The sequence below is a fragment of the Carcharodon carcharias genome, chromosome 14, assembly GCF_017639515.1.
Source record: "Carcharodon carcharias isolate sCarCar2 chromosome 14, sCarCar2.pri, whole genome shotgun sequence".
Lineage (NCBI taxonomy): Eukaryota > Metazoa > Chordata > Chondrichthyes > Lamniformes > Lamnidae > Carcharodon > Carcharodon carcharias.
The window spans coordinates 71,227,467-71,241,485 of NC_054480.1; the positions used below are offsets into that span (position 1 = coordinate 71,227,467).

General features: G+C 40.2%; 1 protein-coding gene across 4 annotated transcripts in view; it reads right to left on the reverse strand.

The window, feature by feature from the left end:
* Positions 1–14,019, reverse strand: part of gnas (GNAS complex locus) — a 360,976-nt gene that overhangs the window by 58,704 nt on the left and 288,253 nt on the right. The gene's annotated exons all lie outside the window — the stretch shown is intronic.

The window sequence follows — 14,019 nt, forward strand, 5'->3', positions numbered from 1 at the left end:
GGACACTCATGCACCTGTTTTGGGAATTTCAAGAGTTACATCATCTGTTCATTGTTTACCTATTCACTAGTAATTAGTAAGTAGACATTTAAATGGGGTGGGGCAAAGCAAAGGGGTGGAAAAGATTGAGAGAGTGAAAGGCCAGCACTGGATACAGAAAGAAATACATGCAAGCACATGATAAAGTTATGAATTTATAACAGTTCTTGTATTGTTATTAGCCTGTCACTGGGTCAGTATTACTTTCACACAGCTCAAATTTTTACTGAATTGTCCTGACTGTATAGTTTGTATTGTCCACATATAAAGCACAAAGAACTCCAGAATTTTATTATAAAGGATACAATATATGATAAAACACCATTTTTCAGTCAAAAATATAATACAAATTGTTGGCCAGATCAGCTTACAAAACATGTTTCTACTAAGTAATCCAGGGACAGTGCAAAGGGTAATTTTAGGAAATTTGCATTCAGCACTGAACAACTTTTGAAAGACATCAAACATTTCAAGTTGAAATGCATGGTTCAAATTGATGTTATAGGTGAAAGGGATGCATTGGCTAGGCACCTGCTTTTCAGTTTTGACATGGGAGCATTCAACGGAAAAGTGGTTATGGTATCAGGCTAGCAACTCAAAAGTTTAGAGCTCAAATCCTATCCTAACAACTTGTAAACCTAAATTCAATAAATTTGACTTTTGGCACCAGAAACAACTGGGTTGTCATAAAAATTCAAATGGTTTCCAAAATACCCTTCAAAAAATAATCTACCACCTCTACTAAGGTTAATGCTCTTTGAAGTAGTTTTAGAAAGTTACTTAGTTATGGAAAGGAAAGGAACTGCTTCATTGTCATGCCATCGCCAAAAGGACTGCAATTCCAGAAGGTGGTTCACCACAATTAACCTTCTGAAGGCATGACACTTTGACAGCATCATCCATACTCCAGAAACAAATTTACACAATCAAACTCCAAGTGAAGGGATGAAAACCGCTTCTGCCAGAAGGGTCATGGCACAAAACTATGCTATTTCTGGCACTGACCAAGAATCAGAGACCACCAATTGGATGATATTGTAATAATTTTCCTGGCACCTAGTCTGGGAGTGCTAGATACTAAAGACCCAAAACTAAAAATGTCCATTCCCAAACATCCTCATTTTGGTGAATATAAAAGAAAATATTACAAGATTTTCTCCCATTTGATCCAATAAATTATTCCTAAAGGCCACTGAACAGGAAGAAATACTTTCATCAGTTAGATTATGCATAATCATAATTTCTGTGCCTGTGATGACCTTTAATAAATATATTTACAGGGTTTTTTTCCATTAAGTAAAAAAATCAATGTGGTATACATATTAAAGCTTCAAGTATTGAACTGCAAAGGGAACAACTTCAGATTCTTTAATTTTATTTTGATAGTTTAATTTATTTCCTGTATGGCTTAGCTCTTAGGTAACCAAGAGAACAGCCAATACAAGCTTCTCCCAAGCATCCAACAATATAGCCTTAGTAACTGGTTGACAGGCAGTTGCACAAGGAGGACATAGTTTGAGTTGGGCATTCAATTGGTTGTCCGCACATTTAAAGGAATTGAGTAAATCCGGATCTCTCAATGTAGGTTCCTCGGAGATCCTTTTAATCATACTAGGGGGTGCTGTTGATGGTGGGATGGCATGTTCCTGCCAATGATCTTTTGGTGTAAAGCACTCAATACCTACTTGTTGCCTTCCCCATGACACTGCTGAAGAACTGAACTGAGAATATTCCATTATGGGCACTGCAGATTGTGAGATAAATGACAGAACAGGTTTGAAGGACTGAATGGCCTGGTCCTACACTCCCTGCCTATTCATGGCCTTAATATCAATAATTAATTGGATAGTGCAGATACAGAATGGTAAAATACGTTTCTTTTATTAGCATCAAGCTCCATAAGGAGAAAAAAAAGACTTATTTCTACTACAAATATGGATCCAACAGCCCAAACATCACTAACTTGCTTAGATAAACAAGTTTACCCTTTGTTTCCGAGAGGTCAGTTACCTGTTTCCAGACCACGAACACTGCACACTCAGGCCAGCATATGTACCTCCCAGAAAGGTTAGTCTCTTCAGAGTGCAGAGAAGTATCACAGCTTTTTCCTAATACAGCTAAGAAGCTCAATGGAGCAGGTGGTCTATCCACAGCATTGAATGCTTTTGATCAATGTCCCAATTTTTTGCCTATTGCTTTTCAATATTGTCTAGCTCACAATAATGCCCATCTCAAACATACAAAGATCTTTCAGAAGAAGGCTACCGCAATTTTTCCCATATCTGCGATACATGCTCAAATGATAAACAATCTCATGCTGCTCTTTTTTGATCAATTGATATTATTTATTTTGAGAATAGCAGGAAGGGAAAAAGTTTCTTTTCCCTGCTACAAATTAATTAGTTTAAGACAGGGAACAAAATCAAGTCACATTAATTGAGTAAAGATCGTTCCAAGTGCTCAATATTCTCAACTCATTCTGAATACACACTGGAAACCTTAGAGATCACAGTCTCATAGCAATTATAGCAGATCTACGCAAAAGTTAATGCCTCATAAACATGCTATATTCCACTGCATAAAAAAAAGTATGGAAATTACCCAATAGGTCAGCATTGGGTACGTCCAAGACTTCAATAACACAACTATCACTTCATTTCAATGTCCTGGGCAAGAACTGCCTATACAAAAAATAAAATATAATGAAAAATATATGTTTTCAAAATAATAAATTCTTTCTTCTAAACCCTTAAATTAAAATCAACTCAAAGTTTGAAGAACCAGCAGTACAGCCAATGTCACATTCCATTGACCCAGAATTTATGACCAATGGTAAAGCAAGAAAGCTTACCACTGACTTCGAAGAAAGCTGCCTACAAAGAAGTTACTGAAGTTACTGTCAGTTTTGTTATACTCCAGATAGCCAGTTGGCGAAGAAAGAATCCAAAGCCAGCCTTTGCTTCACAGAGTGAAGCATTTTTTTTTTTTTACAGCAGACATTTGTTTCCCCCTTTGGGGAATAGTGGGGGAGGTGGTGGAAGAATTTCTGGGCTGATTATCTGTCCGATGAACCGGGTCATGAATGTTCTTTATGTGGCCAGCAAGTCCTGGCGTGGGACTTGAACTCAGAACTTCTGCCCAGAAGCGGGGACGTCACCACTGTGCCATAAGACCTCACATAGTGAAACGTTACAGGTATATATTCTTGACTTCACTCAATTTGTGTCAGTTGTCTCTCTTTATGAGGTCAAATAACCATCCAATCAATGCCCTCCACCTGTATGAACTTCACTTCAATTGATATAATTAACAAGTTTAAGTGAAGTAATGACAGCAAATATTTATAGTTTACCATCATTAACACCCTCTTAGAGATCCCCAAAAATACTGTAAGACTCATTGGATGTGACTCAACTGTCAAAACTGAATCAAGAACTAGTAATATCTCCAATTACAGGCCTCTGTTGAACCATGGTCCTGCAGATAAGATCTCAATGCAACAGAAAGACTGCACAATCATTCTCACTTAAGCCAAGAACATTGGTGTTAGAAGAAATTATTCTCTCATCAATTTTCTCCACAGCCCTTTCTGAATCAGTTGACTGATTCCACAACTATCTCAGCAAAGTGTGTATTTATTCATGTGAGCACTGATGGCAAGTGTGAACAGGCTATTTGCTCACAGCGGGAAAATCCACAGCATGGCATAACTCTTTCCTTGCCAGATATTCACATTCACAAGTTCAGATGTTGCTGGAACTTTAGTGTGTTTCATAAACAGCAACATTTCTAAAGTGTCAATCATTAAGAAGGGCTTGGAGTTTAATTTTATTCTAATCAGAAATATTCGCAAGCCATCGCCACTCAACACTAACTACAAGATTCTGCTTACTACATTGGATATAGCCACCCTTTTTCTTATCCACACTTGGCATATAGGTTTTATATGGGCCTGCCATTGGGAGGAGGACATCAGGAAGGGTTATCCCATGCCTATGTTGCCTATTCAACATTATCACCATCTGAGAACCAACAAGACACCTGCCAGAATAATTTTCTGGGCATGGAGCTAGAATTTGAGCAGGTGCAGTGGGAATTTTTTGTCATAGTAAGTAGATAATTGGCCTATGATGACACACTCAGTTGACTAGAATCCTAAACTCCAACCCCAAACATATTCTGTGCACTAATTGGCTCTCCTTCATACAAGAGTTGAGAGATAATTGCCCCCTAATCTCACCTTTTCTTTTTGTGAGAGCTGCAGAATCCTAACAGGAAGCACAAGTCAGTTCAGTGAAGACTGGAGAAGCAGTGTATATAGTGTCGTGTGCTACTGACGGTCTACTTTATGCAACTACATAAACACAGTTGGAATAATGCCTATATTGGGCATGGAAACCAGGGCCTCCCATGCAATTCTCCTACACAGCTTCTTCCTCGAATATGGCCAGGCATCCAGAAACACTTTCCATCCAGAAAGAGGTCTTCTTGAAAATTTGTGGTCCATTGGTCCTTTTCCCTCATCTGGCATAAATGGGCATTCCAACTAAGTCTCTTAACTTGGCACCAGAGCAGACAATGCAGAAAACACAACACAGATGATTACATTTTCTGAAAATTAATTATTGCATTGAAAATCCAATCACAACCTCTCCTTGTTAGAAATGTACCTCTCTTTGCTAACAACTACCTGTAAAGCATATTTTCAAATAAACAAAGCAATACAGAAAACCCAGTAAAGGCTTAGAAGCAAGATGCACGCACATTGCAAATTTTGCTCACTGGGACCAGAAAACATCCAACAATTGAGGCTTTAACAAATGAAAGAAGCACAAGTTAGCTTATTTTTGATATCAGATATCAAAACTTGATTTTTATTGGGAAATTCACAGTTGAGTCAGTGATCTGCTCCACCATATTTCACTCACTTGGCAGGAGGCCTTCATCACTTTGTTTTCAGCCTGTTTAACGTAAACGTCACAGAACAAAGACTCATCTGGTGTTACCAAGATTACAGTACCATATAAACTGTGGATAACATTAAGGGATGTAACTTCTGTACTTCGCACAAGATTTCAAACCTGTATTATATTTATGATTCAGCCCTGGAAGGAATTAAACCAGTTAACATTCAGGGCACAACATTTAACTGAGGGTATACTTCTGGTTGTTTGTTCACAAGGTCTTACTGTATTTATAGTAATTGCTATACAGTAACTACAACTCTTTTCTGTAAGGGTCCAGTTACTCTTCTATGAATTAGCTTGTAAAACTAAACCCAGAAACAGAACAGAAATTAATGTAGTTCACGATTTGGATAGGGTGGAAATTCTTTGATTTGACACAAAGTACTATATACTCTTTACAAAATCTAGAGCTGCATGTCTGATTTGTAACAATATATATTCTAAAGGCATGAACAATCCAAGCCAGCAGTCGTCATATACATATTACATGCACAAAACACAAAACATAATTTTCGGTCCTAAAAAGTTGCTTTTTTTTCTCAAGTTAGCTTGATTCAGACTGCATACTAACTTTTCAAATCAGTTAAACATTACAGCACATGCCAAAAATAGCTTGCAGCCACCCTGGCCTCTGGCTCTATTGCCATGGGGATGGAACCACAAAATCTATAAATAGGCCATCAGCACCAAATCTTGTGAGACACTGTTGGAATAGATCCAACCCAGCCTAAGCTCCACAAACAGAAAACAGGCCACGTCTGAAAAGTATTTAAGAAGATATTATGGTGGAATGTTTGCTACAACCAGGTACTGTGTTCAGGTTAGTGGCGGCAACAGGTCACAGAGGTTTCATTAAAAAAGTTCAGTTGCACAAAGTCAGAGTTCTGTACAGGTGCCCTAAAAACTTGGGACGGAAAGAACAATCTGGGTAATCTTATCCCCTCCTTCCAACTACACACCATACTGAAACTTTGCAATCTTAAAGGTTTTTTTGGGTCATGTCAGCTGCAAGGCACTGAATTTATTTGCAAAAAGACCATGAGCCTTTTGTTTTTATCCACAGTAGATGAAAGCTCTCCCTATTCCTCAACACGTCTGCCACCCAACAAGGAAGTTTAATACTTTTGAGACTGATTATCAAGGATTTAAAGTTATATTCATACACCACAAAAAATCTACTTTTTGTAACAAATGTTAAGAATTCAGAGCACCCAGCTAGACGTTTTGAACACCTAGTCAATGTACTATTGTGTCAGATGCACCATTTTTCAGGCAAAATAACTATGTATATTTGAAACATTGCAGTATTAATTCTCTTGATAATTTTGGAGGGCGTGATGTACTATAGGCATTTGTTTGTAATCTACACCACTAGGCCACAAGGTTCTTAATGGTCCCTTCTATGAATCTAGATTCAGAATTTAGTTAGGAAGTTCGTACATAATGCTTTTGTGCTACTAATAAGGAAGTACTGTAACACAGGAACATACAAAATATGAGTAGGCCATTTGGCACCTTGAGCCTACTCCACCATTCAATAAGATCATGGCTGATCTGTTTGTGTTTTGAGTTCCACATTCCCATCTACCCCGATAATCTTTGATTCCCTTGCCTAACAAGAATCTATCTACCTCTGCCTTAAAAATATTCAATGCTACCACCACCTTCTGAGGCAGAGTTCCAAAGTTGCACAACCCTCAGAAAAAATTTCTGCTCATCTATGCCCTATAAGGGTGACCCCTAATTTTAAAACAGGACCCCAGTTCTGGACCCACCCACATCCTCTCCACATCCACCTTGTCAAGACCATTCAGGATCAATTCAGTTCAATCAAGTCACCCCTCACTCTTCTAAACTCAAGTGGAAACAAGCCCAGCTTGTCCAACCTATCCTCACAAGACAACCCACTAATTCCAGGTATCAATCTAGTAAACTTTCTCTAAACTGCTTCCAATGCATTTATTTACATCCTTCTTTAAATATAGAAATCAAAACTGCACACAGTATTCGAGATGTGGTCTTACCAATGCCCTGTATAACTGAAGCATCACATCCTTACTTTTATGTTCAATTCCTCCCGTAATAAATAATAGCATTCCATTAGTCTTCTTGATTATATGCTGTACTTGCATACTGACTTTTTGTGACTTGTGCACTGGAACACCGAGACCCCTCTGCACCTCGGAGTTCTGCAATCGTTCTCCGTTAAGTAATACTCTTTTTATTCTTCCTGCCAAAGTGAACAACTTCGCATTTTTCCACATTATACTCCATCTGCCAGATGTTTGCCCACTTACCTATTTCCGTTTGCAAACTCCTTATGTCTTCTTCACAACATACTTTCCTAACCTATCTTTGTGTCATCTGGAAATTTAGTTACCATGCCTTTGCTCCCCTCATCCAAGTCATTGATGTAAATTGTAAAAAGTTGAGGCCTCAGCACAGACTCCTGTGGAACTCCACTCATCACATCCTGCCAATCAGAAAAAGACCCATTTATGCATACTCTGTTTTTTGCCAGCTAATCTTCTATTCATGCTAATATGTTGCCCTCTACACTATGAGCTTTTATTTTCCACAACAAGCTCTGATGAGGCACCTTATCAAATGCCTTCTTGAAATCCAAGTACAGTACATCGACAGGCTCCCCTTTATCCACAGCACATATTACTCCTTCAAGGAACTCTAAAAAAAATTGGTTCAACATGATTTCCCTTTCACAAAACCATGCTGACTCTTCTCAATTGCCTTGAGCTTTTTTTTGTGAGTGCCTAGCTATAATGATCTATTCTAACACCTTCGCTCCTCTCATCTAAATCATTGATGTAAATTGTAAAATTTTGTGGTACCTGCACAGGGGTGGTGGCGTAGTGGTGTTGTCACTGGACAGTAGGGGAGGGAAGTGGTGGCAGAATAGTCTCGTCATTGGGCCAGTAATCCAGAGATCAAGAGTAATGCTCTGGGACCCGGGTTCAAATCTGCCATGACAGATGGTGAAATTCGAATTCAATAAAAAGCCTAATGGTGAGCATGAAGCCATTGTCGATTGTTGTAAAAACCCATCTAGTTTACTATTGCCCTTTAGGGAAGGAAATCTGCTGTCTGGCCTACATGTGACTCTAGACCCACAACAACGTGGTTGACTCTTAAATGCCCTCTAAGTTGGCCTAGCAAGCCACTCCAAGTTATAGCAAACCATGACAAAGTCTAAAAGGAATGAAACAGGACGGACCACCCAGCATCGATCTAGGCACTGGAAATGACAACGGCAAACTCAGCCCTGTCAACCCTGCAAAGTCTTCCTTACTAACATCTGGGAGCTGTGCCAAAATTGGGAGAGCTGTCTCACCGACTAGTCAAGCAACAGCCTGACATAGTCATACTCACAGAATCATACCTTATAGACAATGTCCCAGGCACCACTATCATCATCCCCGGGTATGTCCTGTCCCACTGGCAGGGCTGACCCACCAGAGGCAGCAGCACAGTGGTATACAGTCGGGAGGGAGCTGCCCTGGGAGTCCTCAACATTGTCTCCAGACCCCATGCAATCTCATGGTATCAGGTCAAACATGGGCAAGGAAATCTCCTGCTGATTACCACGTGCCACCCTCTCTCAGCTGAGTATTCCTCCATGTTGAACACCACTTGGTGGAAGCACTGAGAGTGGCAAAGACGCAGAATGGTGGGGGACCTCAATGTCCATCACCATGAGTGGCTTGGTAGCACCACTACAGACAAGCCATAAGGGACACAGCTGCTAGATTGTGTCTATGGTAGTTGCTGTGGGAACTAAGAGGGAAAAACATACTTGACCTCATCTGCACCAACATGCCTGCTGCAGCTGCATCTGTCCATGACAGTATTAGTAGGAGTGCCCACTGCACAGTCCTCGTGGAGGCGAAGTCCCATCTTCACATTGAGAATACTATCGTGTTGTGTTGTACTATTACCAGGCTAAATGGGAATGATTTCCAACTGGTCTAGCAACTCAAGACTGGGCAACCATGAGGTGCTGTGGGCCATTAGCTGCAGCAGAATTGTACTCTATCACAATCTGTAACCTCATGGCTTGGCATATTCCCCACTCTACGATTACCACCAAGCCGGGGATCAACTCTGGTTCAATGAAGGGTGCAGAAGAGCATGCCAGGAGCAGCACCAGGAATACCTAAAAATGAGGTGTTAACCTGGTGAAGCTACAACACAGGACTACTTGCATGCTAAAAAGCATAAGCGGCAAGTAATAGACAGAGCTAAGCAATTCCACAACCAACGGATCAGATCCAAGCTCTGCAGTCCTGCCACGTCCAGTCGTGAATGGTGGTGGACAATTAAACAACTCACTGGAGGCAGAGGCTCCATAAACAACCCCATCCTCAATGATGAGGGAGCCCAACACATCAGTGCAAAAGATAAGGCTGAAGCACCTGCAACAATCATCAGCCAGAAGTGCCAAGTGGCTGATCCATCCTGGCCTCCTCCGGAGGTCCCAGTATTACAGATGCCAGTCTTCAGCCAATTCCATTCACTTCAAGCGATCTCAAGAAATGGTTGAAGGCATTGGATACTGCAAATGTTATGGGCCCTGACAATATTCCAGCAATAGTATTGAAGACTTGTGCTCCAGAACTTGCTGCGCCCCTAGCCAAGCTGTTCCAGTACAGCTTCAACACTGGCATCTATCCAGCAATGTGGAAAATTGCCCAGCTATGTCCTGTACATAAAGAGCAGGATAAATCCAACCTGGCCAATTACCGTCCCATCAGCTCACTCTAGTATAGTGATGGAAGAGGTCATCAACTTTGCTATCAAGTGGCACTTGCTCAGTAATAACTTGCTCAATGATGCTCAGTTTGGGTTCCGCTAGGGTCACTCACCTCCTGACCTCATTACAGCTTTGGTTCACACATGGACAAAAGAGATGAACTCTAGAGGCGAGGTGAAAGTGACTGCCCTTGACATCAAGGCAGCATTTGACAAAGTATGGCATCAAGGAGCCCTAGCAAAGCTGGAGTCAATGGGAATCAGGGGCAAAACTCTGCTGGTTGCAGTTATTCCGAGTACAAACGAAGATAGTTGTGGTTGTTGGAGATCAAACATCTCAGTTCCAGGACATCACTGTAGGAGTTCCTCAGGGTAGTGACCTAAGCCCAACCATCTTCAGCTGCTTCATCAATGACCTTCTTTCCATCATAAGGTCAGAAGGGGAGATATTCGCTGATGATTGCACAATGTTCAGCACCATTCGTGACTCCTCAGATACTGAAGCAGTCCATATCCAAATGCAGCAAGACCTGGACAATATCCAGGCTTGGGCTGACAGGTGGCAAGTAACATTTACGCCACACAAGTGCCAGGCAATGGCCATCTCCAACAAGACAGAATCTAACCATTGCCCCTTAACATTCAATGGAATTACCATCGCTGAATCCCCCTCCATCACCATTGACCAGAAACTGAATTGGACTAGCCATATAAATACAATGGCTACAAGAGCAGGTCAGAGGCCAGGAATCCTGCAGCAATTAACACACCTCCTGACTCCCTAAAGCCTGTTTACCATATACAAGGTACGAGTCAGGAGTGTGATGGAATACTCTTCACTGGCCTGGATGAGTGCATCTCCAACAACACTCAAGAAACTTGATGCCATCCAGGGCAAAGCAGCCCACTTGATTGACACCCCATCCACAAACATTCACTCCGTCCACCATTGACGCACAGTGGCAACAGTGTACACCATCTACAAGATGCACTGCAGGAACCCACCAAGGCTCCTTAGGCAGCACTTTCTAAACCCACGATTACTACCATCTAGAAGGACAAGGGCAGTGGGCAGATGGGAACACCACCACCTGGAAGTTCTCCTCCAAGCCACTCACCATCCTGACATGGAAATATATCGCCATTCCTTCATTGTCACTGGGTTGAAATCCTGGAACTCTCTCCCTAACAGCACTGTGTGTGCACCTACACCACATGGAGTGCAGCAGTTCAAGAAGGCAGCTCATCACCACTATCTCAAGGGCAGTTAGGGATGGATGGGCAATAAACGCTGGCATAGCCAGCGAAACCCACATCCCATGAATGAATAAACAAAGCTTCCCCAATACAGAAGTCAAGCTAACTGGCCTATAGTTTCCTGTTTTCTGCCTTCCTACCCCTCCCTTCTTGAATAGAGGGGATGTATTTGCTGCTTTTCAGTCTGATGGAACCTTTCCAGAATCTAGGGAATTTTGGAAAATTAACACCAATGCATTTGCTACCTCATTAGCCACCTCTTAAGAACATAGCTGAAAGAACCATTCTCTGCAATCAGTAGTTCTCACATATTAGCCTTTTATACAAATGGATTTTCAAGTAGTAAAACAAAGCAATCCTTTCTGATTTCCTACATTTAATAAATTGTGGTTTTAAATTAGGGCAGTTTGAAACCTTGGCTAAAATTTTGTAACCTCAACTGTAACAATTGGACAGGTACACAAACATTTAGAATTTCTATAGCACTTCTAATGTGAAAAAATGTTCCATATTAGAGGTATAATCAGACAAAAATGGAAGGCAAGACAAAAGAGATATTCTAAGCAACCACTAAAGACTTCTTCAAAGAGGTGGATTTTGAGAAGGATTTGAAAATGAGAGGATGAAATAGAAAAGTATGAGAAGAATTTCTAGAGCTTGGGCATAGATAGCTGAAGGTAAAACCATCAATGGTGGGAGGAGACACAAAACGTAACATTTAGTAAATTTTATTTTTCCAATGCATATATCACATCACATCTGATTTTAGAAATACTAATTTTGTCAACTAGTGGTCAAAATTTCCCATAAAGTAAATACTGTTGAGCCATACAGACCAGAAAAATCCAAGATCCAATCTCTGCCCTATTCAGTGATTTCAACTAAGGCCATAACTGTGATGGGTTTGGGATGGGGAAGAAAAAAAATCAGTCACAGCTGGCACTCCTAATCACTATCCAGTGACTACTGCTGTAAGTGTACTTGCGTGTTCATTGGGCAAAGGCAAAACAGGTGTGACTGTGATGCCTTCCGTGATGGAACTGCCTGCCAAAGCTGGCTGTGTAGGTTGACATAAAGGATTGCCACTTGAAGCTAACCAGTGTCCATAAAGATGTAACATGGGTCAGTATTTTTAGGGTGGGGAGAAAGGTGGTGAAAAAAATTCAGAAAAAAGTTAGCAGGGTGACTGATATAAATTTGTTACAAGCATGAAATTTCAAGGTTGCAGGAATGACTACACTCTGAAAACCACTCCTGTAATGCAGGGGACTGTAGTATACAACTTAGCAACAAAATAATTGTTGTACTGATGATCAATGTTTTCCTTTGTTGCAATTTGATTTTTTTAATTTGGCGTTTAGCTCAAAGGAAATTCCTGCTCACCAGTGCAAAGGGCAGTCATTTGACTAACATATGGTATAAGTAACAGCATTTTTCTGTTACTTCTAAAAACTTGCCATATGTATTTTGGAACGTAAAAGCATTGTCCAGCAACTAATACAGCTGAGTAAGTTAAAGCTTTGTCAACTCAACAAGCAGAACTTTCATGGATTGTTAACAGCAGCATTATGCCATGTCACATACTATGTTTTACTTTGTACTTTTGCGTGTTTCATAAGTCCTTTCATGGCACATTGTATAACTGCTGTAAATAGACACATCCTAAGATCAATTATAAGTTAAGTTGCGAGAACGTTATAGATCAGCAGTTGCTTATAAATTTGAAGCTTCATGTCACAAGAAACCAGAGGGAAATGAATGGCTTTTTGTTAATAAAAAATGGATACACACAAAAATAAATAAACTACAAACATGTAAAATTATGACATGTTACAGAAAGCAAGCCATTCAGTTCACTTAGACTACTGGCATTTTTCTCCACAAAGCTACAAATATAATTCCATTCACATGCTACTTTTCAATAGCCCTCTTTTACGACCATCTATTTAGTTCCCTTTTAAAAGTACTTAAGTACTTTGCTTCAATGGTTTGTGGCTGAAAATGTCAAATTCTAATCGGTCTCTGTACAAAGAAGCTTATTTCTCACCTCTCCTTTGATTGTATTTGCAATTCTTTAATCACATATAGGTGAGTTTCACAACTCATTATAAAATGCACACGCACATTGTCATCGTGACACCTTTGCCAACATCTTTTACCATCTCAGAAAAAGGTAATCATGGACACAAATGACACATTGATTACCTGTCACATCAATCCTCTGTCCCTCAACCTCATATAATACTCATTCCTGACCAAGTACTCTATTCCACTCTCACTCATTTTGCCTCAGTACCAATGAAGTAATTAAAGCTAAGAGAAGAAAAAGCACTGGAGAAATTAATAGGATTAAATGCTAATGGAACCAATGGGACAAATCCACTGGATCTGATTATTTATATCGAGGGTTTTAAAAACAGAAGCTGCAGAGATTACGAATGCATTGATTTTGATCCTCTAGAATTTCATAGATTCTAGAATTGTTCACATGAATGGAAAGGTAGTAAATGTATCACTGCTCTTCAAGGAAGGCAAGAGAAAACAAAGAACTAGAGGTTAGTAAGCCTGAAACCAGTGTCAGGAAAGTGGCTAGAATCTATTATTATGGACATAGTAACATGGCACTTGGAAAATCACTATGAATAAGCAGAATCAGGGTGGCTTTACGATAGGGAAACCATATTTTGCAAATCTCTTATCAAGTTTTATTTTAAGGGTGCAACTCGGAGCCTGTGGATTTTTAAGGTGGCATTTGATAAGGTAACACACAAGATGCATTGCACAAGATTAGGGTTCATGGGATTTGGGGTAATATATCAACATGGTTTGAGGATTGGGTAGTGTGAAGGTGGATTTTAAAAAATATTTTGGAAATACTTTGATGAATGATTCTGCAAAAGATTCAAATATTTAAACTGAAGAAAGGTAGGAAAACCCCAGACATTTTAAATGTGATTCCGACAATACTCTAGTCCTTTACTTGCTCGTA